Here is a 14,125-nt window from a genome sequence, read left to right as displayed (position 1 = left end):
CCCTATATATATATCAATCAATTTTACTTGATACGAGCAGTAATGAGATAACTGAAAAAAAAAATCGTAAGTTTGAATTTCAGATGAAGTACGAGTTAGATCATCTATAAATAAACACCATTATTTACCTGAATTATTGATGAAAGACACACTTGAATTTATAAACACCATCATAGAAATATATTACTTAAATGATTTGTTCAGAAATATATTAATCAATATTTTTTACGAAAAAATTCGACACGAGTACCTGAGCGAGTAACACCGTTTTTGCTGTTCTCGAAAATTACCTTGTTTATAAATAGTTTTTAAACTTGTTTTACGTGTAACCGTTATATTAGTGTATACAAACGTGTGAGAGAGAAAGGCAATAAATCCTAAATGAAATTAGTAAAGAATGTATCAATACTGCCAACATAATTTTAAGCGCCAAATTATAGAAAATGGAGATCCTGAACAAAATAATCATGTTTTTTATAATATCCTATGAAATTAGAACTTAGTCGTCGCGATATTTATTTTCAGTGACCCCAAAGACCCCCGAGTAACAAGTGTGGGCCAATTATTTAACAAATTACCAAAAAATTAACAAAATAGTCCAGAGGAAGACGTTTATTACACTCGCTGCAGGCACCAGGTAGTTTGCACACACTCACCGACCTCATATTCATTTTCAGCGACCCCAAAAACCCCCCGAGTAACGAGATTAAGCCAATTATATGATAAATTACCACAATACTCCAGAGGAAGACGTTTATTACACCCGCTGCAGGCACCAGGTAGTTTGCACACTCTCGCCGACCTCATATTCATTTTCAGCGACCCCAAAAACCCCCGAGTAACGAGTTTTAAACTAATTATATGATAAATTGCTATAATACTCCAGAGGAAGACGTTTATTACACCCGCTGCAGGAACCAGGTACTTTACACACTCTCGCCGACCTAATATTTATTTTTCCAGCGACCCCCAAAAACCCCCGAGTAATGAGTTTAAGCCAATTATATGATAAATTACCACAATACTCCAGAGGAAGACGTTTATTACACCCGCTGCAGGCACCAGGTAATTTGACACACTCTCGACGACCTCATATTCGTTTCTCAGCGACCCCAAAAATCTCCGAGTAAGAAAATTGGGTCAATTTTTTCCTACTATTTACCGAGTTACAAATTTATAATAATTGCACTATTTCAAAATGCACTTTTGAAATGCATTTTTCTCATGTACAAATGCAATTTAAGATTTCTTATTCATTAATTAGTTCACAAAGTTTCCTGACATTCTCACGAATCCAACGCACCAAACTGCATTAAAATCCGACTTACTGCGGCAAAAATCGACAGTAAGGCCTTGTTTTGTGCTTCAATGCCTCGACTACAAACAAATCTGGCTAATCGGCTCTGCCAAAACCATTTTTCAGAAAAAAAGTTGGTTTGTATTGTTTTATTTAACATATAAAAAAAATAATATGTTATGGAACGCTAACACATACTTATAACAGTATTTTTGTATCATTAAATATTAATTTTGAGATCTAACTATTTTTTAGTGTTTTTAAACATATGTAACTTATACACTTAGTAACGCTCGTAAATGGCAACTTTATTTAGACACAAACTTTTTTGTTCGTTTTTATCTTGATTTTTTCGCATTCGACATAAAATCTCGCTTGATCATTTTTACATTGTTTCGGAATACATAAGCCGGGTTAAACTTAAGTACCAACAAAGCCGATTCCGGGCAAAATTCATATGGTCATAAAAGTATAGTTGAAGGGGGATAATAAAACTGTAAAACGGCCTTAAACATGACGTGAAATGAAAATATATTTGAACAGGACGATATGAGAATATTAAGAGGGACAAACGCAGAAACTTTTGAAGGATTAGTTTTTAAATCTCGGATGTGATTTGTATACAAGCCAGGATTGCCAGTTTTAACGGTTATGAAATAGTAATTTGCGTAACAAATTCCGAATGGGATATTTTACGGGATGAGTAGAACGTTTCTAGGATGAGCAGAATCCTGCAAAGTCTTCCGATTAATAGTAGGACATAAGTGGATTAAGGTCATATGTCATAAAATATTGTTTTTGAGTAATGAGCATAAAGACATTAAGTCTTTTATTCCAAGTTAATTATTTATTTTATTTTGCATTGCTACACTTTTGCCTTGCTACAGTTATCTTAAGCCAAATATTTCAAAGTGTGTGGACATATTACCTTTATCCACATTGTAAAAATAATTAAAAATATTAGGGTCAAGTGGACAAAAGAGTTAAGTATAAAAAATGGGCATTTATTTTCAAAAAAATGGAATATAAGATGTAAATTAATAAAAACATATTTTTTTAAGTAGATTCTTCTATTCCTTTTAATTTTTTTTTATTTTCCTTTATTGTGTTTTCATAAAACCATCTATACTCTTCGGGAACAAATTTTATTCGCTCTCTTAAATTTCCCAGTTTTTCCAAACTCAAACTACCAGTTTTATTTTCCAGTCTTCTTGGTTTATATTCAGTTCTGGTCAGATGTGCTGTCTTTTTTTTTCTTAAATCTACTTGCTGAAATGGCATGTAGTCATTAAGTATGTCTTATAGAGATAGAAGCCAAATTCGTCCACTCTCATCCATTTAACATTAACACGAAAATTAACCTTTTCGTTTGAAGTGTTTGTTTTCTATTTACGTAAATAGAGGTTAGTCAGAAGATCTTCAAAGTCGTAGAAATAAGTCTCCATATTTACACATTTCACATGGATAAAGGTAATATGTCCAAATGTGATTTTGGACATAATACTTTTATCCACTAGAATTTGGAAATCTAGTGGAACATATTGCTTTACCTTCCTGTTATCTTTATTTAGCTAAAAATAGGTTGTTTTAAAGTTTTAAAAGGTTAAACAGCAAAATATTAGAAGAACAACAACCTAATAAAACAATTTTCTTAAAACATGTGACATACGACCTTCATCTACTCTGCCGTGCTAGGCCCAAAGGCGGTAACTAACATTTAAAAAAATGGTGACAAAATCGATTTCAAAATTGAGTGTTAAAATTTTGGCCCGTAAGGGATTTATGGACTAGCTAATAGTTTTTATGCATGGATATATGTCCCAGTTTATTAAGGGAACCATTAATTATATTTTAAAACAAAGTTTTATATAAAAAGGGGTAGATACCGCTAAAACGTTTTATCAAAATTTACTATACAACTAAGCCTATTAGCGGTATGTGGTTTACAGTTGTGATTGATATGAAATAAAAAGCTTTTCTGTGTATTACAGTTTATTAAATTGAAAAAATTAAAGTACTATTAAATGTTATTATTTTGTTGAGCTACAATATGACAACAACAAATTGACAATATTTAGTTGTAGTTATATATGTTTCTTTCAAGAGTCAATAAATATATATCGGTTCATTAATATTAATGTTCTATTTGTGATTCAATATAGACAATTTAATAGACCACCAAAAAACATAATTTGTGTCTGGTACATATACAAAACCTATTTAGTATTACAATACAATGGTATTAACTCATAATTAACATTTTTTATAAAATATTTTATAGTGCGTCTAATAATTTTGGCAGAACTGTACTTATACTAAACAGAATTCGTTCAGATTGTTATAGATGTTTAAACATCTGCTGAAGCGTTTTAAAGAATTCTTCAACTGTGAATGTGATCGTAAACCATACTTTTGACTTTCTCAGCTATTTTTATTTTGTTTCTTAGCGACAAAGGTTTGCTATTTTACGACAGGCCTGAGTTATTATAGAGCTTCAAGATTTTTATGATCGCCGACACCTGCCCTAATATTATTATGTATTGTTATATTATTGGGTATTTCACAATATTATATTTGGGAAAATACCATAATTTACAGTAATTAGGGCAAATTTTAACATTTTATTAGTTGTATTGTACAAACTAGTTATATGTTATGATTAAAATATGATGAACATTGTCTTTTAGACCGAAAAATACCTAATTATGGAATATATAAGATTTTTAAAATATGCAAACAAATTTTTAGATTATTATCCAGGTATTACCTGAGGCATTATTAGAAAATTTATAAAGGAATAAAACCAGCATTTTTGTATCAAACTTAGGTAAAGAATTCTCAAAAGATTAAATAAAGATATCCCAAATCTACAATCCCGTATCTATAATACAATTGTATAACTAGACTACCAGACATTATCTAGTTAAACAATGATTAGCTTGTATTTAAACAAAAAAAATGCAATCAATGGGACTGCTAAATCTAATCCCATGTACGACCAACAAAGGGTTTAAACATACAGAAAACTTTAAGTATGAAACAAACCTTGGGCCTGTATAGACTGAACCTAGTATTTTTCACCTCTTGTAATTGCTTTACAATAAATTTTTCTCTTTCTACAATATTGCCTTCAGTGGTTTCACCTCGTGTTGCACAACTCTTACTCGACTCTACTTGATTTTCTAACCAACATAATTTGGTTAATTCTTGAAATATTATAAACAAAAATGAAAATACATTTCAATACATATAATAAACTCGAAAATTTCTTACCATCCTCGCTAATTATTTCTTTTACTAACACAACTCTTTTAACTAACACAATAATTTAACCTTGTAAAGTTAGGCCGAATTTACTTTGTAATACTAAGGCGATTTGGCGGTTTCTAAATGTAGGCGTAGCATTCTTGAAGGTAGATTAGCGGTAAGTGCAATATGCTAAGGTATATGGACGGCAACTGTAGCAGATACCGTCAAAACGCCATAGTATTTAACATTTGCCGCCAAATGGCTTAGTATTTTAACTGAAAAGTGTAGATACCGCTAACAAAATTGCAATTTTATTTAAAATATAATGCTTCTACAACTCCAACAACTTTATAAATATATACTAAATACTCTATTTTACCTAAAAATAAAAAATCGCATTTTCGATAAAAAATCAGTTCCGCCTTTGGGCTTAGCACGGCAGTACTTACGTCTTCAATCATACAAAATAATTTAAAAATAACCCATTGAAATAGACTGTCGAATTTTTCACAAAACTAGATACCATTAAACATTTACAAATTTGTATTCTTTATTAAAAAAATTGGCTTTACCAAAAGAAGAAGAAGAAGAAGAAGAAGAAGAAGAAGAAGAAGAAGAAGAAGAAGAAGAAGAAGAAGGAAAAAAAGGAACAAAAAATATCGCGACTTACAGTTAGTCCTACTTTCACCACAAACTCCATAAACTGCAAGGTAAACACTTTTTACCGGAATATTTCAACTCAGATTCCTGAAGGCTAAATTAGAAGAGTATACGCCCAAGTAGCAATTTGTCGACGCGACAACGTTGTCTACCGCGTGGCAACGTTTTCTTACAACGTTGTTATTGCCTAAAAGACGACCCTATTCTGCACTGATTTGGTGGACGATTTTTGAGTTGTCTTGACGTTGCCTAGGCAACCTCCTGTTTAACCCTTAACTGGTCCGGCGTCGTCTAACAGACGATTTAATAATTCTGATTATTTTTTATTGGAAATTGGCACCGCCCACACGCAAGTCGTTCTATCTAATCCTTAAACTATTGGAACTTGACAAGTGGGTGTATTTGAGATAAGTTTCTCTCAGTTCCTAAAAAGTTATCGCAACAGTTAGGTTGAGAGTAGTTTCTCAGACGACGCCGGACCGTTTGTGTCACTTTTTGTGTTCATACTTGGAGCTCAAGAAGAACAAGAGGATGTTCTTATTTTAGAAAAACGCAAGATTTGCAGTTTATGTCCTTGTAGAAAGCGCAAGATGACAAAATACCTGTGCTTGCGTTGCAAAAAGCCTGTTTGTTTGGGATGTACAAAACCACTACCTATGTAAAAATTGCATATAAAATTGGTAAAGTTTGACTGATGCTGGAAACAAACATTGGGGTGGCGATTGGGCTATGCTGGTCTATTACGCAATCGAATTTAAAGCGGACTGTATGGAAATAATAACAAAAAAATTCTTACCTTATTTTAACTGGTAGGTCGAGAAGTCTTCAGTTATTAGTAAGGTGAAGGAAGGAGGGAGAAAGGGTTAATTTATTTTTTACTATAACTGAAACCGGCGTTTTTTGGCGACACTTGATAACTACAGGAAACGACTTAACAATTCAATTTGTTCTTACTTACTGACAACCACGACTAGTTAGTACTAACGAAAGGTAATTAAAGAGAAAACAAAAAATTTAGTACAATATCTGGGCAAGAAAATAGGCCAGGTACTTCGAATGAAATAAATTTAATGAGGCCAAAACATCCTGCCCCCCCGAGTTTATTTTTAAAATAAACGAAAAATCAACGAAAACTAATTTAATTTTAATATGCTAAGTCTGCACATGAACCCATCACCCTAAACTAAAATTTTAACTATCAAATAAAATAAAAAAATCCTCTCCAGTTTATTGACTGGGTAGAGGACACAGTTTAACGACTGGGCGCATGTAACTACCGTGCTTGGTTCGCACTTTTACGATTCGAACAATCCCATCTTTTCCAGGATACAAAGTCTCTATGACTGCCAGAGGCCACTGTAAAGGTGGGATAGTTTCATTTTTTATTATAACTACCATTCCCTCTTTGGGAGGGTTCGAGTTAGTGTTCCATTTTAAACGAGACTGCATAGAAGACAAATATTCTGAATGCCATCTTTTCCAATAATGTTGAACAATGCAATCTAATAATTTATATCTTTTCAAAGTACTCATATTTTTATCAAGATCAATATCCATCGAGGGTAATGACACTAAAGGTTCTGTACATAAAAAATGCGATGGAGTCAGCGCGACTGGATTTTCAGGGTCGTTACTTTGAACACAAAGAGGACGCGAATTCAAAAGACACTCGATTTGTGTCAGAACAGTTAAAAATTCTTCGTAAGTAAGGATTTGATTCCCCACAACTCTATTTAAATGAAGTTTTACACTTTTTATATTGCTTTCCCAAATACCACCGAAGTGACTGCCATAAGGTACGTTCATTTTCCAAGAAATTTTGGTATTATTAAGTTCCTGTTGGAATGCATCTTTATAAGTTTTTGAAGTAGTTAATTGATATATTTCATCGAGGACTCTCTTGGCACCCACAAAATTTGTGCCATTATCTGAATATAAAACCTTACAATTTCCACGACGAGATAAAAATCTTTTGAAAGTGGCTAAGAAACAATCTGTAGAGAGCGAGGAGGCTAATTCAAGATGTATGGCTTTCGTACTTAGACAAACACACAAACATACGTAAGCCTTTTGAGTTTTTACGCCACGATATTTTCCTATAGTAATGGAAAACGCACCAGTATAATCTACACCAGTGTGTAAAAAGGCTTTTGCCTGATTGACTCTTACGGCGGGTAAGTCAGCCATCATAGGATAGGTAGGTTTAGGATTAAGACGAAAACAACGATTACATCTCCAAATTCTATTTCTGATGGCCTGACGACTAGATAGTATCCAATAATTTGTTCTCAGAAGATTTTGCAACAAATACGCTCCAGCATGTAAATGCAATTTATGGAAATAATCTATTAACAAAATGGTTAAAGGATCGGCTTTGGGCAACAAAATCGGATGTTTTTGTTCAAAACTACATTGGGAGTTGGACAAACGTCCACCTACTCTAATTATTCCATTTTCAATAAATGGATTCAAACGACGTATGGAAGATTTTACAACGAGATTTTGAGAAAGGGCTTTATATTCTTCAGAAAAATGCTTTTGCTGGACAGCTCGAATTAATTCAATTTCTGCAATTTTTAAATCAAATAGAGATATCCGTTTATTTAAAGACAATTTTATAAGAAATCTCAATACGTATACTGTGGAATTTAAAAGTTTCCACCAACTGGAAAAATATTCAATAAGAGTATACAGCGGAGAAATTACACGAGTGACATTACCAAAGAAGGTTTGTGATCTATATTCAGAATCACAAATCATAATTTCCTGTCCGTTGACAGACTGAATAGGCCAATATTCTGGCTCCAACAGTAACCAATTTGGACCAGTAAACCATGTGGAATGGTTGACTAACGAAGAAGGAAACAAACCTCGAGAGGCGCAATCAACAACATTTTCCTTTCCAGGAACAAAAAACCAATACTCTGACGGAACCATCTTATGAATTGTAACAACTCTATTTTGAACAAATATTTTGAGATTTTTCTCTGAGGACTTTATCCAATTTAATACAATCATGGAATCACTTAAGGCAAAAATTTTATCAATATTATGTCTAGGAGAATAAGTTTCAATAGCATGTGAAAGAAGCTTTGAGAGAAGAAGCGCTCCACAAAGCTCTAATCGAGGAAGAGTTATTTTAGACATTGGAGATACTTTAGATTGAGAGTACAGTAAAGTAACTTTAACTTGACCTGTACAATTAACAACCCTGGAATAAACAATGGCTGCGTATCCAGCAGCACTTGCGTCTGAAAATCCTACAAAAGACAACGACGAATTAGGTGTAACTGCTATATGGCGTGGAATTTGTATTTTGTATAGGACACGAAATTCATTTTGAAACTTTTCCCATGCTATTTCGATTTCTTTTGGTACGGTACTATCCCAATCTACCTTTAGAGTCCAAAGTTTCTTTATCCAAATTTTAAGCAAGAGGGTTATAGGAGATAGGAATCCCAAGGGATCAAACATACGAGCAACAAGTGAGAGCATGTTTCTTTTTGTACAACGGGTCGATGAGGGTATTTCTAACCCAAAACTAAAATTGTCACATTTTTCTTCCCATTGCAATCCTAACACTTTGGAGACTGACTTATCAAATTGTTTGGTTTTGACCAATTGAAGGGGTTCGGGGATTGTCGATAGTAGATCGTTCGAGTTCGACATCCATTTGGTTAATTTAAAACCACCTTTTTGAAACAAATTCACTAACTGAGTGTGTGTAACTATAGCTTCAGAAACATTTGGAAAACTGCTAATAAAATCGTCTACATACATATCTCTTAAAATTGGGATGATAGCATCAGGAAAACTTTTAGATTCGTCATTACATAATTGTTTTATTACCCTGAGACTAAGATATGGTGAGGCTTTTACTCCAAAAGTTAAAGTATTTAATTGGAAAATAGAAATAGGATCATTGGTATCAAATCTCCACAAAACTCTTTGAAACGAACAATGAGATTCAACCACTTTAACCTGCCTATACATTTGTTTCAAATCAGCGACAATTGCGATTGGAAAAAGACGAAAATTCAACAATATTGTGGTAGGATTATTTTGTAATTTTGGACCTTTATAAAGAATTTCATTTAATGACGGTCCTTTACTAGTTTTCATAGAGGCATCAAAGACTATTCTACAAGGAGTGGAAGGGCTATCTGATTTAAAAACACAATGATGGGGAATATAATACGACAACGAATCAATGGTTTGAATGGGAACTAAACTCATGTGCTTTTGGTCTAAATAGTCTTGAAAGATATCACAGTAAAGTTTTCTAAGTTCTGGGTTTGGTGCTAGGCGATTTTCTAAGGACAACAATCTATTTTTAGCAAGAACAAAAGAATCACCCAGTACATTAGGATCATTTTGGAACGGCAATGAAACTGTGTATCTACCATCTGCATCTCTACATACATTTTCTAAAAATAAATTTTCACAAATTTCATCTTCTGATGAACTATTAGTAACAGTGGGCAAATCCTCTAATTCATACATTCTTTCGACCAAGGAATCTAAATTCAACAAAGGGTTACAGACGAAAGACAAATATGTGTGGATTTTTTCAAAATTTGGTGCAGCTGAGCCCGTGACTACATAACCTAAACTAGTCTCAATAGCTGATAGAGAATCTTCGCATGACACTCTATTACAACCAATGATATTTGAAAAGACAGATAAGCCTAAAATACCATCTATCTTGCCAGGAAAAAAGAAATTCGGTTCAGCTAATTTCAAGTGTTCTATACTGTTAATACAGTCTTTGTCAACTGGTTGATCTGGCAACTTATTAGAGATTGTGTCTATAAGCAACACTTCTATAGGATATTGTATTTTTTTATCAAAATGGGAAAAGATAACAATGTTGGTTTTACCTACTATCGGGGTGGTTGATCCTCCTATACCAGAAACTGTCAAATTTAATTTCGAATAACTTAGGCCTAATTTTCGGGAACAATCAAAAGTAAGAAAATTAGCAGAAGAACCACTATCTAACAAAAATCTAACCTTGTGAGCACTACCCCATTTATCAACAACTTTAACCATTATTGTCCCAAACAGACTAACAGAACTCGATTCTGATTCATTTGGGATATTTTTAGAATGGCGGACATGTAAACTAGAAGGATTATCAGAAGAACCAGAGGTAGGCTCAGTACTAGTGGAGGGAAATGGAACATTCTCATTAGGCCGAGTAGTATTTGGCTTATGCAACTTGGAATGGTGCCTAGCTTTGCACACAACACAAGAAAATTTTGACGGACAATTGGATACTCGATGCTTTGAAGAAAAACAATTTAAACATAAATTATTTTCCTTCACTAATTTAAATCTGGATTCAAATGGTAGCCCTAAAAAGTGCTTACAGTCTTTAATTAAATGTGGGCCTTTTTTACAAACAACACAATCTATGGAGGAATACGTATTCTGTTCTTGCAAATGAAACGATTTGTTCGGTTTTTGAAACGAAAAATTATTTTTGGAATTCCTTGATCTATCATTTTTAATAAGAGATTTACTACGTTGGCGTAAAAATTTCAATAAATCATCATAAGCGGGTAAATCATTATTATTTCTTATTAAATCAAATGAATCTATGGTATCTTGTGGTAATTTTAACATAGCTAAATAAGTTAAAATATGATCATCTAAATTATCGAGATTTAATCGTTTTAGTGCAGAAACATTAGTATCAAACTTTTCCAAAAATATTTCCAAATATGATGGATTATTAGATTGCAAACCGCGAAAATTAACAATTCGATCCATATAGAGATTAAACAAATATTTTTTATCATTATATCTTTCAACAAGCATATTCCAAATAATGTCATAATTATTAGGAATGGGTTCTATTGAGCTACAGCTTTTCAAGGCTTTCCCGGAAATACAACTCAACAAATACTGTAGCTTATCGGACTTGGGATATTCTATTTTGTTATGAACAAATTGTTTAAAATTTTCATAGAAAACAGGCCACAGAGATATATCTTCACCATCAAACTTAACTAATTCAAATTTGGGCATTTTAATAGTAGAATTATTAGTACTATTGGGATTATTACTCAAAACAGCAGGTTTATTTATTAATAATGAAGCTAAATATTCAATATTGGAGTAGAGATCATAAAATGCATCTAAATGCGTATGGTATGCAACGCCAGCATCTGGCTCCATCTCTTGTTTTAATATAACGATATCTTGAACAATTTCCTCATATTCTGATAGAGTTTTTTCGAAAGTACTATATCTAACTGCAAAGTTACGCATTTTTGAGGCATTTTCTGGATCTTTTTCTAAGGCCGACCCGGCATCGTAACATAATTGAGCCCTACGAAAGATAGTTTCACGTTTAGAGCATAATCGCTCCAATTTTAGTTCGTTTTGACTTTTAGGCATGTTTAATAATAAATATTGAAATTCTTTCAAAAAATTATCAATGATGAAGAAATAAAATGGAACAAAACCCAAAATATGTCAAGAATAGTAGTTAGGTGTATATATTTTTTCAACAATTACTAAAATTTTATTAAACTAAATCCAAACAAATTATTTTTAGGTTTGCAAAATATCCAAATCAAATATATTTACTTAATCAAAATCGATTTCACTAAGCGATGGGTTCAGAAGCAAAAACACGAATTCAATGTTCCAACTATAGTCGACCGAAGAACAAGGTTTTTCGATACACGACAAAAAAAGGGTACACTACGATTTAATTAGATTTTAACACGACAAATATACTATACCGATTACAATTATAATTTTAAATAAATTTATCCAATGCGAAAAATACGATAGATCAGATCTTGAACCGGCAAAGCAACAACGAAATTGATTCAAGACGATCCGGCTAGAAGGCCAAACTTATGGGGTGGCGATTGGGCTATGCTGGTCTATTACGCAATCGAATTTAAAGCGGACTGTATGGAAATAATAACAAAAAAATTCTTACCTTATTTTAACTGGTAGGTCGAGAAGTCTTCAGTTATTAGTAAGGTGAAGGAAGGAGGGAGAAAGGGTTAATTTATTTTTTACTATAACTGAAACCGGCGTTTTTTGGCGACACTTGATAACTACAGGAAACGACTTAACAATTCAATTTGTTCTTACTTACTGACAACCACGACTAGTTAGTACTAACGAAAGGTAATTAAAGAGAAAACAAAAAATTTAGTACAATATCTGGGCAAGAAAATAGGCCAGTTACTTCGAATGAAATAAATTTAATGAGGCCAAAACAAACATTTTTGATCGATTTTTATTTTACCTAGTTTTTTGTTTAGTGTGCAGTTTGAACATTTATCCTAGAAATACATTTTTTTTCATGTTGTTTTTTATATATTTTTTTATTTACTTTACACAAGTATCTAATTTTTCACAAATATTTGTGCGGATTTCAGTTTTATTTTAATATTTTTTTCTTAACCCAAATAACGCCCAAATCTAATTCGTTCACTTTTATATAAATCTATCAGGGTATGTTTGTAACATTTATTCTTAATAAAAAAATTATTTTTGAGTGTTGTTTTGCTTTCTTGAAAACAGTAGTTTCGCAGACGACGCCGGACCAGTTACGCTACTACTACAGTACCGGACCAGTTAAGGGTTAAGCACATCGTTTCGTAACCGTTGCATAAGACAACTGAAGCGACTATAAAAAGCACCTGCGCGTGCAATGGTTGCTCAAGGAGTCAGACTAGTTATGTTTTTTTACCTATATTTTTAACACCTGTATGGTGAATGCGAAAACCAAAAAGTAAACTGTTTTGACATCGTATTGGGTATTTAAACTTATATGATATAAATACATAAAGGACTTATTACCTGATGTGACATTTATAAACGCATCTCAGATTACCGTCAAATATGGATATTTCACCTTTAAAAAACACACGCGCTGCTTTTTTTATGACATTTTTGACAAAAAATATGCAAATTCAAAAAATCAAATTTTAATATAAAAGTCAAAATTTATGTTAAAGATGTTCTGTATAAATTTAATGTATTGATGGTGCTTTTAAAGTTATCAGAAAATGCCTGCATTTTTTATATTCTGTGTTTTCATTTTCCTTACATCCCAAAAATCTCAAGTAAAACCAAAATGGCGCATTAAACAATATTACCAATATTACTAAAATAATACCTAATTACCAACCTTAGACGGATAAGACAACCTAGAAGTCCAATCGCCAACCAAACCCGGCCGCGCCGACTATCAAAACCATTTTAGAACGCACCCATTTATTGGGTGACAGAGGTCATGTGACCAGTGTCAAAAGTGTATCATTCTCATTAACAGCGTTGCCACATTTAGTAGATTTCTACTTTTTTGGTAGATTTTTGATATTTTTTAAAAAATTATAGTAGGCAATATTTTTTAGTAGATTTTTGGTATATTTCAACAGAATTTGATCCATTTTTTTCGAATCATGAGGAAACTATAATAAGTCTTTTTGAAAAATTTTAACGCATAATGAAAAACTGCATTATTTAGAAAAACCAAAACGTTTCTTTTGAACGAGATATTTGGAATTAAAAGTCACTAAATTTTTTCTTTTTTTCACCCCTGTAACGTATTAAAATAAACATTATAGAAGTTTTCAGGGACTTTCGGTCCTCGGTAATGACGTAATCTTTCTTTGTGCGTTTAAATTTTTCAAAAATACTTATTAGTTTTCTAAGGATTCGCAAAAAACGAAAACATTTAAAATACATTGAACATTTTAACAGACGACATTTTGCGCCTATCCCCTTAAGTTAGCTGTTGTTTTTATTATAAAAAATCCCAAATATATCCCAAAAATACTTAAGTATATTTTAGTTTTTGATTTAGTAGATTTTAGCTAAAAAATGATAATTACCAGTTGGTGGTTTGGAATAATTAGGTTTCCAATTTTGTGGAATTGCTCT

Source organism: Diabrotica virgifera, chromosome 1 (assembly GCF_917563875.1).
Source record: "Diabrotica virgifera virgifera chromosome 1, PGI_DIABVI_V3a".
NCBI lineage: Eukaryota > Metazoa > Arthropoda > Insecta > Coleoptera > Chrysomelidae > Diabrotica > Diabrotica virgifera.
Note: the sequence above shows the minus strand (reverse complement) of the source record.